At 38.6% G+C, this 17,498-nt stretch overlaps 1 protein-coding gene across 2 annotated transcripts in view; it reads left to right on the forward strand.

Moving 5' to 3' along the window:
- The window catches only part of RAB10 (RAB10, member RAS oncogene family), a 113,030-nt gene that overhangs the window by 45,107 nt on the left and 50,425 nt on the right, over window positions 1-17,498 (forward strand). The window lies entirely within an intron of this gene.

Raw genomic sequence — 17,498 nt, forward strand, 5'->3', positions numbered from 1 at the left:
AGAAAGATGGAGTTATGCAGACAGTGAGATCCAGAAGGGTCCCTTTGAGTCTTAGGCTGGATACTAAGCTGCATGTGTGTACGGTGAGGTTTCATGGGCTGGGCACAGAACAATTATTAGGAAAGGAACAACTACCAGGGAGCTGGTAGAAGTATTGGAGCTTGCACCTGGTTGGGAGATGTTCTAGTTTTGACCAGTCAGAGCGCAGAGACCTTGTTGAACACCAGGCTTGTTCAGTAGAGACTTCAGAAAGAGCACTCCTTAGGAGTAGAGCTAAAGTAACTCTAGAAAAAAGATTACTTCACTCTCACTTAAGAAACAGGACAAAACAAAACTGAAAAAACAAGCTTCAAAAGGATCAAGCCAGTTCTCAAGTAGTTTACCATATTTTTATGCAAATGACACGCACCCTCTAGTTTGCTTCTAGTTTGCCAGCCACATCCCCTCAAGTGCACTATGCTAACTTTTTTCACAACAGCATATAAAAATAAATTGGCATAGTGATGCTTATGAAAATACCTCGTTGGGGGAGGGCACAGTTGGCAGACAAACGTAGAAGAAGGTGGGAGAATTACTTGTGTAAAAATACAGCAACTGCTTACCAGAACAAAACTCAACATTTTTAAAACATAGACACCAAAATCCACATGCTCATTGATGAAACATACAAAATGTTCAGTGTCTAATTCAAAATTACAAGAAACAGAAATAGGAAAATGTAACCCTTAACCAGAAAAAGTCAGTTGATACACCCAGAATTGATGGAGATGATACGTTTAGCAGATAATATGTTGAAGCATTTAAAGGAAGCTTGAAGTTGAGGAAAGAAATGTAAGATGTAGGAAAGTCCCAGTAGAACTTATAGAACTGATACAGTATCTGAAGCGAAAAAGGCAGTTGATGGACCTAAGCAGACTAGACACTGCAGAAGATAAGTGGTAGGGTTAATAGAAACTATTCAGACTGAGGCACAGGAAAAAAAAAAAATGCTGAAAATAAAGTCAAGAAAGCCACAGTGATATGTGGGGCAATATCATGTGGTACAACTACAAGTAAGTTCCAGGAAGGAAGAGAGGAGTGTGCATAAAATTATTTGAAGAACTAATGGCTAAAATTTTTCCAAATATGATGAAACTATCACACCAAGATACCCTAATCAAATTACTGAAAGCTAGTTATAAAGAGAAATCTTAAAAGGAATGGGGGGGGACCTTATTATATACAGAGGGGCAACAATAAGAGCAGCTGTTGGCTTTTCATGAGAAACAGTGTAAGCCAACAAATGAACCTAACTGTATACAAATGAATAACATAACCACACTGAGGGGGAAGAAAAGAATAATAAAGTAACTTTGGAAAGCAGTGTTGTGGCTAGATACTGTAAGGCTAAAGACAAAGAACCATGGATAAGTATCCTAGTTATTCAGGTTTCTCACTGGGGAATAGATTAGCAAATTTGAATACACACACACACACACACAGTAGAATTAGATTATGAGAGCTATGTTTTTTCTTATTGAAGAAAGAGGTTACAAATTAGGAAAGGGGTGAGGTCAGAATGAAGCTCTGTGATAGTGGATTGAAATTGGAAGTATCAGTATCAATTTATGGCTCTCTATCTCTCCCCCCATCTTAGTTATCTAGTGCTTCTTTAACAAAACAATTTATTATTTTTGCATCGGTGGCTTTAACAGAAATACTACAGGTGGGTGGCTTTAACAAAACAATTTTATTTTCTCACTGTTTCATAGGCTAGAAGTCCGAATTCAGGGCGCTTCTGGCTTTAGGGGAAGGCTTTCTCTCTCTCTTGACTCTGGAGGAAGGTCCTTGTCTCTTCTGAACTTCTGTTCCTGGGCAATCTTTATGTGGCTTGGCATCTCTCTTCCCCATCTCTGCTTCTCTCTATTGCTTGTTTAATCCCTTTTATATCTCAAAAGAGATTGACTTAAGAGACACCCTACACTAATCTTGTCTCATTCACATAACAAAGAAAACCATTCCCAAGTGGTACTATAACCATGGATGTAGGGGTTGGAATTTACAACACATATTTTTGGCAACACAATTCAGTCCAGAACACCCTCCATACATACACACACATACATGCAGATAGTTTTAGAAATATAAATGTGTGTGTATGTATGCACAAGTTGGTATACAAACATAGATTTCCTAAGCTTTGTCTACTGGGAAGGCCTAGAAGCGGTAACAGCCCAGTAGCACTGACTGTACCTAGTGTTAAGATCTTGGTTTCTAAATACAGTTCTTCAGGAAAAGAAACCAGAGTTCCGTGGAGAACTGGTTTTTTGCAGAGCTGGGGTGTGCAAAAGATGACCCTGGAACATCTTATGGTGTCAGAAAATGAAAAGAAGAGCTTAGGAAAGGATGGGGCATATTAAAAGGACACAGGAACCAACCTGAAGGAACTTCAGTGACCAAAACTAGAACAAAGTAATGATGGTATTGGCTTATAACCAATAGAATAAAATATCCACGATTCCATACTGATAAAAATAAATAATTGACTAAAGAAATGAATGGGATAGAAGGGAGAGATCTTCTTTAAAGAAGAATTCCAGTTAATAAGTGTAAAAGGAATGAGAGAAACATAAAATTGTCATCAGGCAAACACTACAAATAGTAATTGTTGTGGGCACGATCTAATGATGGGAGCTAAAATCAGTGGGTGAAGGTATGATGAGAAACATGATACTTGCATAGTCTTAAAGTATCTCCTTCAAGAAATGTATTAATTAGAAAGGGAAAAACTTTACAATGCACAAATTCTGCAGACACTACATTAAGTCATCAAACAGTAGGCTAGTGGTAATACACAATCGCGTTTGCAATACGATGCACTGAGAAAGGCAAAACATCACGTCTGTGGTATTCTTGCCAAAAATGCAAAGCCTTAATCTAATCGGGAGAAGATACTAGACCAACCAAATTGAGAAGGATTTTACAGCATACCTGACCAGTACCCTTCAAAAGTGTCAGGGCAATTAAAGACGACAAAATCCTGAGGAATTGCCACAGATTGGAGGAAACTAGACATGACAACTAAATGTAATGTGGGAACCTGAATTGGACCCTGGAACAAGAAAAGGACATTGGTGACAAAACTGACGAATGAGGTCTATAGTTTGGTCAATTGAATTGCACTGTTACTTTGCTGTTCTTGATAAATGTACTGCGGTTATATAAATTAACATTAGAAGAAGCTGGGTAAAAGGTGTATCTGGACTCTGTGCTATTTTTGCAACTTTCTCTAAAATTATTTCAAAATAAAAAGTTTTTAAAATCTATAAAAAAAAAATAGTTTCTCCCAAAAAAGGAGGTGGGGGGTGGGGAGGGGAAAGAAAGAACCAATGCAAACCACAAGACAGTGGAATTAACATTTTTATTTCTGAAAGGGGGGGGGGATATCAATTTAGAATTCAGTCTCAACAAAAATATCTTTAAAAAATGAAGGCAAAATTAAAAACAGTGTTCAGACAAATGAAAACTGAGAGAATTTGTTGTCAGTAGTCAAGTGTGATAAAAAATGTTAAAGTTCTTCAGACTGAAAAAAAATCGTGGAAACTCAGATCTACGCAAAAGAATAAAGAGGACTGGAAATAGTAACTATGTGGAGGAATGTAAAATACTCCCTACCTCACCCCAATTTTTAATTTCTTTCAAAGACGACTGTTTAAAGCAAAAATTAATAATAATAATAATAATGTTTTGTGGCATTTATAACATAGAAATAAAGTGTACGACAATAAAAATATAATGATGGGAGGGGAAAGTGGAAGTATACTGCCGCAGGGTTCTTATGTGAGAAGTGGTAGAATAACTCTTTGAAGGTAAACTGTGCCAAGTTAAAAATGTATATTATGAATCCTAAAGCACCCACTGAAGAAAAACTCAGGTCTATCTAATAAGCTACAAATCTTTAAAAAGCTGGAGTGGCTATATTAATATTAGACATAGTAGATTTCAGAGCAAGGAAAATATTACCAGGAATAAAGCTTATCTTTTCATAATGATAAAGGGCTCAGTTCATTATCTATATTTATATTCTTAGTAACAGTTTCAAAATACATGAAACAAAAGCTGACAGAACTGAAAGGATAAATAGACAACCCACAATTATATAGTTGGGTATTTCAACATTTTTTTTCTTAGTGATTAATAGGATAAGTAGTCATGTATGGTAAAGACATTGGAATTCTTCATTAAAACCCTTCCTGAAAGAAACATCAAGGCACCGATGTCTTCACTGGTGAATTTTATCAAATGTTTAAGGAAGAAATAATACCAATCTTAAACTTTTTGTGTAAATGAAGGAGGAAGGCACACCTTCCAGTTCATTTTATGGGACCAGCATTATCCCAGATACTAAAACCAGACAAAGACATGATCCACCCCTAAGGAATGTAAAGGTGTCCTTCATGAGCATTTATATAAGAATTCTTACCAGTACTAACAAATGAAATCCAGGAATTTATAAAAAGAACAATACATCATTACCAAGTGGGTTTTATTCTAGGAATGCAAGGTTGGTTTCACATTCAGGAATCAAGGTAATTAGCAGCTTTAATGGAATAACTAAAATTACAGGGTCATTTTAATAAACACAGAAAAAACATTGGACAAAATAATTCAGCTGATTAGGAATAGATGGACATTTCCTCAGCCTGCTAAAAGATGTACCGTTAACATGATACTTTAATGGTGAAAGACTGAAAGCTTTCTCCCTAAGATCAAGTACAAAACAACATTGTACCAGAGGTCCTCAAACCCATTGCTGTCCAGTTGATTCTGACTCATAGGGACCCTATAGGAGACAGTAGAACTGCTCCATAGAGTTTCCAAGACTATGATCTTTACGGAAGCAGACTTCCATATCTTTCTTCTGTGGAGTGGCTGGTGCATTCAGAGAGGCTGGTGAGTTCAAACTGCTGACCTTTGTTTAGCAGCTGGGTACTTAACCGTTGCACTAGGTAAAGGTCCTAGCTAGTACAGTAAGGCAGAAAAAAAAATTATTGAGGTTCCAAAGAAGGATGTAAAACTGCCTTTTTTCTCAGAGTATATGATTATATGGAAACCCTGGTGGCATCGTGGTTAAGTGCTATGGCTGCTAATCAAAAAGTCAGCAGTTCCAATCCACCAGGAGCTCCGTGGGGCAGTTCTACTCTGTCCTGTAGGGTTGCTATGAGTTGGAATTGACTCGATGGTAGAGGGTTTGGTTTGGCTTTTTGGTGTGATTATATACACAGAATATCCTAAGCTATCTGTCCTCCCCCTCCAAAAAAGGCAACTAGAATTAATAAGTGAATGTAGCAAGGTTCCAGGATACAAGGTCAATATACAAAAATCATTTATATTTCTATAAAAAAAAAAAAAAATACTTAGCAACAAACATTTGGAAAAGGAAACTTGAAAAAATGTTATTTACAGTGTTGCTCTTGGGTCCCATTGAGTCGATTTTCAACTCAAAGTGACCACATGTGACAGAGTACAATTGCCCCATGCAGTTTTTCTAGGCTGTAATCTTGACAGAAGCAGATCACCAGATTTTTCTCCTACAGAGGTGCTAGGTGGGTTCGAACTGTCAGTCGTTCCAGTTAGCAGCCGAGTGCTTACCCATTGCACCAGTGGTGTTCCTTATCATTTCAACAAATGAAAATTAAGTAGGGATAAATTTAATAAAATATGTGTAAGACCTGGACACTGAAAACCATTAAACATTGCTGAAAGAACTTAAACAAGACCCAGATAGAGAGCTGTTCATGGATTCGAAGGCTCAGATCACTTTGTTCAAAACCTTCCCTACATTTCCTGTACGTGCTAAGCATACTCTCACCTTAGGTCCTTTGTTTTTACTGTTTGCTCTGCCTGGAAAACTCTCCCCAGATATTCACATGGCGTGTTCCCTCATCTCCTTGAGGTCTTTTTGCTCAAAGATCTTCTCCATGAGGCATTCACTGACTTCCTTATATAAAGTAGCTCCCCTCGCATTCTTAATCATAGCATTTATCACTACTGACATTAGAGGTTTGTTCCCACCCCCCACTTTCTGGGATGTAAGTTTCCACAACAGAAGGACTTTGCTTCATTCGATGCTGACTATATAGTAAATATATATATATATATATATATATATATATATATATATATATATATATATAGTCAGAGTGGTTTATTCTGCTGGAACACACATTAATGTGAATTAGCTCATAGACAATTGTTAAATATCAGAATAATGAGGAAGTCATTTGGGGTTATATGTGCTTCTCCCCAGTTTCATGCTACTAAGTAAGTATGTACACCAATCCAGCCAATCACCGTATGCCTCAATGGAATACAGAAATGTATACATACCAGTTCACCATTCTTGCTCTTGGCATAGTTTGGCCAAGGGAAGTCTGTGAGGTTCAATGCAATCTTGGTACATTTTGCACCTGTGTTCATAGTCCTGCCATTGCAACCCTTTCCTTTACGTCTTAATCAGGCTGCCTTCATCTTTTTAAAGGGCAAAACTCAATATTTACTGTAGTAGCTTCTTTAAGAATTTAACATTTTAATAGTTTTTAGAGCAGTGATCAAAATCACTTGAGTGGTCTGCCCGAAACCTGGTTTTTCACATAAGCCTAGTTATATTTAACGTGTGATTTTGCAGAACACTAGAAGTGCTTGTGTTACACCTCTGTTACGTTTTGTTTTGGCAAAAGTTGAATTTGGCTGTGGTTCTACCATCAGGAGTTTTTCAATTCCCAGGAACTTCTTCCTTCTTCTCAGGCATTTGAAAAATTAAAATCAGTAGAGTTATGGAACATAATGTAGGTTATGAACTCAATATAGGCTAAGAGCATGCATGGTCTGAAGTCAGACAGCGAATTGAGTCCTTGTTATGGTATCTGTTGGGCCTGTGACCTTAAGTAAATGAATGACCTCAAGTTTTCTCTAAGATGGGCAGATTAGGACTGTCCGAGAGGATTTTGTGAGTGTTGAATGAGAGCACACGTGAAGTGCTTAGCTCGCTTAGTAATTATCCAGTAAATGTCATTAGTGCTACTGCTGTTATCGCGGTTACTATTGATTTTTATTTTATTTCACATTTGTAGAATGGAAATAACAGTATGGACCGGGATTTTTTGGAGGATTTAATGAGTTAGTAATCCATGGAAAGGACTTAGAATGGTGCTGGTCACATTATAAATTCTCAACATGGCAACTAAGCTGTTCATATTATATGAGAGGGTTTTTAGAAGGAACTTTTTCACATTCTGCATCTTTATATCCGCATACAGGTTAAGAAACTAATGTCCGTATTGGGAAATGGCCTTTTCTAAATTTGTGTTGCTCATCAGTGACAGCAAGGACTAGACTTCTGGTCTCCTAAATCCCAGGCTAAGCAACATTCAGAGAATGCAGATACGTGATTCTTATTTCCTCTCCTGGTGTGGTGAGCACACTTGATTTTCGCTTCGGTCAAAACCACAGATATCCATCTTTCAGCTATAAGGTTTGTTAAACTTTGGTTGTCTGGAGTTTATTATAAAGGTCGTTTTTGTGTGCGTTAATTATTACATATTGATGTGTCATCAGAAGCCAAGCTTTGGAAAACTAATAATAGTGGCTCGAGGTTGCATTTATTCCTCTTGCCACTGGATGGTGCTTCTGCAGCGTCATTAAGACAAATGCGTTGCCTGTTATTATTTCTCTTTCCTGAGCACCTGAAAATTGATGAATGAGTTAGTCTGTGGTAAATTGAAATACTCTTGGGCTTAGGTTCCAAGAATCTATAAAAAGTAGGAATTTTCTCTAGTGTGTTTTTACATAAGCAAAAGTTAAAAAAAGGAACCACTGGTTGGTTTATACCCTGTTATTGTTCTAGTCTGTAGTAATTAAGCAAATGATAGTGTTGCAGCATAGTCTGCTGGCAGAATCTTAAGGAGGGGTAGGTTTTCCTAGCTTCTCTCGGTAGCTGAGCTATGATCTTCTCATCCTTAAATTTTATCAAAAGCTTTTCTGCTTTATTTAACTGTAAGTTTTTTCATGCTTAGGTATGTGTGTTTGGGGGTGCGGAAAGTACATGTTGAAGTGGCAAAGGTACTTCGAAAAAGTGCGGAGCTGTAAACCTTGTGTCTGAATATGAGTGAAGGAAGAAGATTGGAAGAATGAGACTGGAGAGTGAGTTAGGGCAATGCTAAGAAGTGTGTGTGCTTTGTTCATAGACAGTGATGATCAAATTGAGATGTTTAAATAGTGGAGAGAACAAAGGTTAAGTACTCGGCTGCTAACCCAAAGGTGAGCAGTTCAAACCCACCAGCCCCGGGAGAAAGATGTGGCAATCTGCTTCCATAAAGATTACAGCCTTGGAAACCCTATAGGACAGTTCTGATTTGTCCTGTAGCGTTGCTGTGAGTCAGAATCTGCTGGAAGGTATCCCTACTTCATCCCAACTCTGTAACAGAATTGTTAAATCCATCTGAATACTGTTATCCATATGGATTCTGTTAATACTGCTCTCCTCCCATCCTCCCTTAAGAGACACTCTTCTTGGAACTTCCTTCTCCCTCCTTCTTCTTCCATCTGTTCTTTAATTCTTTTCTGAGAAGATATGAGAAACTGTCTACTTTCTTTTCCCTGCATTGCCCCTATTTCCTTCAGGTTCCTTTTTTTTGCTTATCTGTTTTTGTATCTCATGTTCGAGTCTTTGCTCAGATATTTGGTGATCCTTTCTCTGTGTTTTGGCCTGGGTCTAACAAGTAGATTGGAAGCTAAGTGGAGGCCTCTCCTTATGCTATTTCTCGGGGATCTTTTTACTTTCTCCAGAAAATGTCACCTATCTGGTTGTTCAACAGCAACAACAATTTTTTTTGAATGCCCACTATATGTCAGGCATTGTTGCTGGGAATTTAACTTAGCTTTTTTTTTTTTGGTTTAGTTCTGTTTAGATTTTAAAAATCCCTACCTTTATATACAATTAGGTTATTGATTTGAGATCTTCATTTTAAAATACAGATGTTTACAGCTTTAATTTTTCCTCTGAGCACTGCTTTCCTTGCATCCCATAACCTTTGGTATGTTGTGTTTTCATTTTCACTCAGCTTAAGGTTGTTTTCTAACTTCCCTTGTGATTTCTTATTTGAACCATTGGTTGTTTAAGAGTATGTCATTTAATTTCCACATATCTGTGAGTTTTCCAGTTTCCCTTCTACTAATGATTTTTAGTTTTGTTCCATTGTATTCGAAAGGATGATTTGTATGATTTCAGTGTTTTCACATTTTAAGACTTGTTTTTGCTTTGGGTCTTAACACATGGTTTATCCTAGGAATTGTTCCATGGGTATTTGAGAAGAATGTGTATTTCGCTGTTTTGAAGTGGAATTCTGTCTGTAAGGTCTAAGTGGTTTATAGTGTTGTTCAAGTCCTTCATTTTCTTATTATTCTTATGTCTGGTTGTTCTGTCTGTTATTGAAATTGCGGTATTGTAGAACTGTATTCCTTCAATTTTGTCTGTTTTTCCTTCATATATTTTGGAACTCTATGGTTGGGTGGGAGTCTTGGCGATGCAGTGGTTAAGAGCTCAGCTGCTAACCAAAAAGTTGTCAGCTTCAATCTACCAGCACCTCGTTGGAAGCCATATTGGGCAGTTCTACTCTGTCCTGTAGGGTCGCTTTGAGTCAGAATTGACTCAGTGGCAACATTTTTTTTTTTTTTATTGTTAAGAGCATGTATGTTTATAATTATTATAGCTTATTGATGGATTGAACCTTTTATCAATATATAGTGTTGTTCTTTGCGTCTTCTGCCCTTTTTTGACTTAAAGTCTATATTGTCTGACAATAATATAACCTACCCCTGCTCTCTTTTGGTTATTATTTGCTTAGAATATCTTTTTTCATCCTTTTACTTTCAGCCTCTTTTTATCTTTGTATTTAAAGTGAGTCTCTTGTAGACAGTATATAGCTGGATCATGTTTTGTTTTATTTTTTAAAATCCATTCGACAATCTGCCTTTTAATTGGAGAGTTTAACAATAAAGAAGCCAGTGCGGTTAGCTAGATCAGAGTAAGATGAGGCAGTAAATCATGAGGTCAGGGTGGAAAGGGAGAGGTGAGCAGAATGTGAAGGGGCTTGTGGGCCATTTTAAGGACTTTTTCTTTACTCTTTGTGAAAGGTGGGATTTTGAGATACCTAAAAAGCAGTTGAGTATCTGAAGTTTGGAATTCAGGGGAGAGGTCCAGTCTGATATAAATAGTAGAGTCATCAGTGTGTACATGGACCGTAAAGCCATGAATCTAGGGAAAATCACCAAGGAAATGAGTGGAGATAGAAAGAAGTAATTCACTGCAATTTTTATAGGTTAGAGAGAGAAGAGAAGAAACCAGCAATGAAGGTTGAAGAGTGGCTAGAGAGATAGGAAAACCAGGAGAGTTTTCATGCAGAAGATCTATTAGGTCAAGTCAGATGAGGACTTAGAAAAGACCATTAGATGGAGACTATTGATTTTAATGAGTAGAGTTTTGATGGAATTGTGTGGGGGAGGGGAGTGGTATGGATGGGAATAACAACAAAACCTGATTGGACAGATTCAAGAAATGGAAAGGGAAACAACTAAAAACAACATGTATAGGTAACTTTCAAGGAGTTTTGCTACTGAAGAAGAGTTGGGGAGGAAACTGGTGGGGAAGGATCCTTAATCTCTAGAACAAATTCAAGAGGTTTAGTAGTAGGATCTGATGGTTGTAGGTGATTAACTAAATAAAATGGTGAGGGAAATCCCAGGCATCTAGGATGAAGTTTCTACCTGAACTATTAGGTATGTGGCTTTAAAAAGCCTGAATTCTTAACAGTTTTCCACTAGTACCTAGCTTCCATCCTAGGAGGGTTAGAGCTTTCAGACTGTGTCCTAATTTCATTTCTCTAGAGAAATAAAAATATGGATTGTAGGTGTAGTTTGAGGTAAATACTGTCCAGATGGCCCTTTTTTCTTTTGATTGGGTATGGGAAGCATAGTGGGGATAAGCAGAAGATTTTTTCTGGTTAAGGAGTATACAGGTTCAAATTAAGACTAGAGGGACAGTGTAAACCCAAGAGCTTAGAGGGCTAGGGGCATTACAGATCCTGGGGGCCCAGAACAGGTAGTTGACATGCTTTGTTGATGATTGATTTTAAACCCTGTCTTGGTGAGAGGGTAGGTATTAAAAATAAGATTAAAAAAATCCTAAAAGAGTCCACAAGGAAACTTCTCGAGCTAGTAGAGGAATTTAACAAAGTTGCAGGGTGTAAGGTCAACAAACAAGAATCAGTTGGGTTTCTATACACCAGCAATGAAATCTGAAAGGGAAATTAGGGGAAACAATTCCATTTACAATAGCATGTAAGAGAATAAAATAACTAGGAATAAATCTAACTAGGGGTGTGAAGGTCTTAACACAGTGAAAACTAAATCACTGCTGAAGGAGATTAAAGGAGACTTAAATAAATGGAAAGATATTCCATATTCATGGATTGGAAGACCGCCGATCCTTAGTTTCAACACAATCAGATCAAAATTCCAACAGCCTTCTTTACAGAAATGGAAAAACCAATCCTCAACTTTATATGGAATTGCAAGAGGCCCTGAATAACTGTAAGTAATAAATAGATAACAATGTTGGAAGAGAAGAACAAAGTAGGACTTTGTTCTGACTTTAAAACACACTATACAGCTACAGTAATCAAAACAGCCTGGTACTGGTATAACGATAGACACACAGACCAATGAAATAGAATTGAGAGTCCAGAAATAAACTCACACATCTACAGTCAGCTGATTTTTGACAAGGGTGCTAAGTCTATTTGATGGGGAAAGAATAGTCTCTTCAATAAGTGGTGCTGAGGAAATTGGATTTCCTGTTCAGAAAAATGAAACAGGATCCATGCCTCACACTATACACAAAAACAAATTCAAAGTGGATTAAGGACCTAAATGTGTGAACAAAAACCATAAAATTCTTAGAACAAGAAGCATGGGCAATGCTGTCAGGCCTAGCTTTCAACAATGAATTACCTACTATAACAAAAGCACAAACAGCAAAAGACAAAATAAATGTGACCTCATAAAGATTAAAAGCCTCTATTCAAAAGGCTTCACAAAAAAAGTGAAAAGACAAGCTACCAACTGGGAGAATACCTTTGGAAACCATATATCCAACAAGAATCTAATAATCAAAACATACGTAAAACTTTGACAACAACACAGAGACAACCTAATCATAAAATGGGCAAAGGACTAGAATAGACATTTCACCAGAGGACATTTAGTTGGCCATCAAACACGTGAAAAGATGCTCAGCATCATTAGCCATTAGAGAGGTGTGTAAATTAAAACCACCATGAGATACCATTTCACTCCCACTAGGATGGCTAGGATAAAAAAAAATAATAAAATAACATGTTGGCGAGGATGGGGGGAAATTGGATCCCTTATCCATTGCTGGTAGGAATGCAAAATGGCTCAGCCTTTGTGGAAAAGTGTGGCGGTTCCTTGAAAAACTAAAAATAGAACTACTGTATGACTCAGCAATTCTAGTCTTAGGTACATACCCAAAAGATTTGAAAGCAGAGATTCAGAAAGATACTTGTACGCCAATGTTTATTGCAGCTCAATTCACAATAGCCAAAAGGTGGAAACAGCCTAAATGCCCATCAGTGGATGAATCGATAAACAAAATGTACATACATACAGAGGGATACATCTCAGCCAGTAGAAGAAATGAAGTCTTGATGCATACTACAATGTGGACAGAGCTTGAAGACATTACGTTGAGTGTAATAAACGAAATCACAAAAGAACAAACATTGTATGACCTCACTTAGATAAAAAGACAAGAAGAGGCAAATGTACAGAGACCAAAGTTTATTAATGGTTACTAGGAGCGGGAGGAACGGGGGAAAAAGAGGATTAATGGTGATGGAAAAATTGCGTTGATTAAGGGTAGGGTTGCATGGCTGATTATTGCAATTGCTGTCAATAAGTTGTACACCTGTAAAAGTTGAACTGGCAAAAGTTGTGTGATAGGTATATTTACAACGACGACAAAAGAGTAGTTGTTGAGGCTGCTTGTATACAACCAGACACGTCGTGGGATTTCGTTTCTTGGTTTGGAGGCGGTTTAGTGTCATGGTTTCATGGGACATCCAGTTAATTGGCCTAATAACATGTTTAGTGCTTCTGTTCTGCCTCCTAGCTTGTTGCATAGTGCCTGGAGCCTTAAAAGCTTGCAGGTCACCATCCAAGGCACAACAATTGGTCTCTATTCACCTGGAGCGACAGAGGGAGAAGGAGAGTTAGGAATAAGAGGAAATGGAATGTGCGGCTAATTGCTTCCATGAACAGCTACCTGCTCTGCCACGAGACTAGAAGAACTGGATGGTGACTGACAGCCATTACTGAACTTTTTTTTTTTTTTTAATTGTACTTTAGATGAAGACTTACAAAACAAACTAGTTTCTCATTAAATGGTATGCATATTGTTTTATGACATTGGCTAAAAACCCCATGACATGTCAGCACACTCTCTTCTCGACCTTGGGTTCCCTATTACCTGCTTTCCTGTCCCCTTCTTCCTTCTAGTCCTTGCCCCTGGGCTGTTGTGCCACTTTAGTCTCATTTTGTTTTATGGGCCTGTCTAATCCTTGGCTGAAGGGTGAACCTCAAGAGTGACTTCATTACTGAGCTAAAAGGGTATCTGGGGGGCATACTCTCAGGTTTTCTCCAGTCTCTGTCAGGCCATAAGTCTGGTCTTTTTTTGTGAGTTACAGTTTCGTTCTGCGTTTTTCTCCAGCTCTGTCCAGGACCCTCTCTTGTGATCCCTGTTAGCGCAGTCAGTAGTGGTAGCCAGACACTGTCTAGATCTGGTTGTACTGGACTTAGTTTGGTGGAGGCCATGGTAGATGTTGTCCATTAGTCTTTTGGACAAATCTTTCCCTTGTATCTTTAGTTTTCTTCATTCTTCCATTCTCCTGAAGGGGTGAGACCAGTGGATGGCCGCTCATAGACTTTTAAGATCCCAGATGCTACTCACCAAAGTAGAATGTAAAACAGTTTCTTTATAAACTATGTTATGCCAGTTGAGCTAGATGTTCCCCGAGACCATGGTTCGCACAGCCCTCAGCCCAGCAGTTCGGTCCCTCAGGGCATTACTGAACATTTTGATGGAAGATTCCATAGATGAATCCTGATAAAAAAAGGGGGAATATGCAGAACAGGATTTTAAATTGTCATGGATTCTAGACTTTTTGGAGCCATGAGGGTAGATGAACCCCTAAAACTATTGCCCTGAGATAATCTTTAAATCTTAAACCAAAAATACCCCCTGAAGTCATCTTAAAACCCAACAATAGCTTAACTAAAGCTCTGCCTTGAGCCTTGTGCTCTTTTAAGAACTATCTATATGAAATCAAATTGACAATAAAATTGACAATAGCAACTGAAAAGATTAGATAGGAACCGTAGGGAGCAGTGAGTTTGTGTTAATGAGGGTGGAACAACTCAGAAAAGGAATGTGAGAATGGTTGCATAACTCCAAAGAATGTAATCAGTGTAACTGAATTGTACATGTAGAAACTGTCGGGAGAAAAAAATGAGGTACAGCAGTCGGAGCCTTGTGAGTTGGGGTGAGGCTGGTGAGAGGAAAGGAGGAGTGGTTAGGAAAAAGCATTGAATAATTGTTTTTTCCCTTTTACATGGCGAGCCATTTTCCCACCCCAGTTCCCTTCCCACAAGTTCATAGGCAGGGACTTTCTTTTAGTCTTTTTTCTTTCTCCGGATCCTCAAAATATTTGGATCAAAAATAGTTTCTCCCCTGGGAAAAGTTGGGACTTCTTTAAGTATTTTGAAGTTTTAATTAGTGGAATATACTGTCACCCATGGGAAAACTATACTAATGGTACAGATCAAACCAATATTCGTTAGAACCACACAGCAGGTTCTAATTAGCTTTTATCTGTTAGTCTTTATTAGGATTATACCATATGTCTTCTTTTGAAGCTTGATTTATTCTCAGATCTGTTTATATGCTTTGGATAGTTTTCTATATTAAATGTTCACTATCAGGTGAGACTTGAATATATATATATATACCTTTTTAGTGTTTCTGTATCATAGGAGAGAAGCTGTGTCTTGAAATGTAAATGGAAGTTTATCAGAAGATAGGGATGAGGAGAGATTTTACATGGCATATACTATGTGAGAGACATGAGAAATCAAAACTTAATAAGAAATATAATACCTTGGTTTTCCTTGTACTGGTAAAAATGTCATCTCAGACTCTTGTTTGTCAATCGATATTAAAAAATTAAGTCTTCCATAGTCTGAGAATTTGGGGATTCAGTTTGGCTTGTGTCTGCTGACCTTAAGTTCGGTAATTTGTGTGTGTGTTATTTACTGTTTTTTAATTTTGAATAACCAAAAGCCAAACCCACTGCTGTCGAGTCAATTCTGACTCATAGCGACCCTGTAGGACAGAGTAGAACTGCCCCATAGGGTTTCCAAGGAGTGCCTGGTGGATCTGAACTGCTGACCTTTTGATTAGCTGCCGTAGCACTTAACCACTACGCCACAGGAAGGTAGTATTCGATAGGGCTTTATTGCTGGGAGTCCTGTACAGTCTGGTAAAAGGATTTATATCTCCAGTTACTACATTTGCTGTTCACAGCCCAGTACAAGTTTTTATGTAAATTTGAATCCTCAAACCAGAACCAGGCACAAGTCTTTATGGTCTCTCTTTGCTAACGAGTTTTTTCTAGGTGACTATTTACTGAGGAGCCCAGGTGATGCAGTGGTTAAGAGCTCAGCTGCTAACCAAAAGGTCAGCAGTAGTTTGAATCCACCAGCTCATCCTTGGAGACCTTAATAAGGCATTTCTACTCTGTCCCATAGGGTTTCTGTGAGTCGGAATCAACTGGATGGCGACGGCTTCTTTTTTTTTTTCTTTTACAAAGGCTGTAGTTGTTTCTGAGTATGAGGTGTGGGACTCTTTTGCAGTAAACAGTTTGCCCTTTGGTCCTGTTTCTTGAGAGCTTAACCACACTTGAGGCTAGTAAATGGGGGCTGACCAGACCACGAGAGATCACCTGGGGGCCTGATGCTGACTGAGCTTTGGGAGGCATAATGACATCTGTCATGGCCACAGGGTGAGGCTAGGAAAAGGCATTAGAAGACAAGGCTCACTGAATCTTCCTGGGTGGAGAGAGGCAACATCTCTTCTCCAGAGGGTAAGAGTGTCCCCTGGGGGCATGGAAAGTCTGCACCAAGACCCTTCCCAGACATTACCGTTTGTGTTTATATCTTTTTTTTTCCTGTTAGATTGGTTGTAGAATGGATGTTGTGTTAGCATGCATGAAACAACATTAATCTCTTTTGTACATCTTCATCAGAGCTCTTGGGTGATCATGTGCACTGTCAGAAAGGAATCTTCTGAGCAGTAGGTCTCAACCAAATCCATTCCCGTTGAGTCAATTCGGACTCAGCAACTGTATGGGAGAGAGTAGAACTGTCCCATAGGGTTTCCAAGGCTGTAGTCTTTACGGGAGCAGACTGCCACATCTTTCTCCTGCATAGCTGCTGGTGGTTTTGAACTGCCAACCTTATGGTTAGCAGCTGAGCACTTTAACCACTGTGCCACCAGGACTCCTTTAGTCTCAACAGTGGGCTTAAAATACTCCGTAAACCATGTTGTAAACAGATGTGCTGTCATCCAGGCTTTGTTGTTCCATTTACAGAGCACAGGCAGAGTAGACTTAGCATAATTCTTAAGGGCCCCAGGATGTTCAGAATGGTAAATGAGCACTGGCTTCAACTTAAAGTCACCAGCTGCATTAGCCCCTAACAAGAGAGTCAGCCTGTCCGTTGAATATATGAAACCAGGCATGGACTTCTCTCTAGCTATGAAAGTACCAGATGGCATCTTCTTCCAATATAAGGCTGTTTCATCTACACTGAAAATCTGTTGTCTAGTGTAGCCGCCTTCATCAGTTTTCTTAGCTAGAGCTTCTGGGTAACTTGCTGCAGCTTCTACATCAGCGCTTGTTGCTTCACCTCGCTCTTTTATGTTACGGAGAAAATGTCTTAATCCTCACAAACCAGCCTCTGCTAGCTTCAGACTTCTGCAGCTTCCTCACCTCTCTTAGCCTGCGTAGAATTGAAGAGAGTCAGGACCTTGCTCTGCGTTAGGCTTTGGCGTAAGGGAATGTTGTGACTGGTTTGATCTACCCAGGCCACTAAAACTCCCCATATCAGCAATAAGCCTGTCTCACTTTCTTGTCATTTGTGTGTTTACTGGAGTAGCGCTTTTAATTTCCTTCAAGAACTTTTCCTTTGCATTGACAACATGGCTAAATGTTTGGCACAAGAGGCCTAGCTTTCGACCTGTTTCGGCTTTCCACATGCCTTCCTTACAAAGCCTAATCACTTGTAGCTTTTGATTTAAAGTGAGAGAGGCGTGCGTGACTCTTCCT

The sequence above is a fragment of the Loxodonta africana genome, chromosome 12, assembly GCF_030014295.1.
Source record: "Loxodonta africana isolate mLoxAfr1 chromosome 12, mLoxAfr1.hap2, whole genome shotgun sequence".
In the NCBI taxonomy this organism is placed as follows: Eukaryota; Metazoa; Chordata; class Mammalia; order Proboscidea; family Elephantidae; genus Loxodonta; species Loxodonta africana.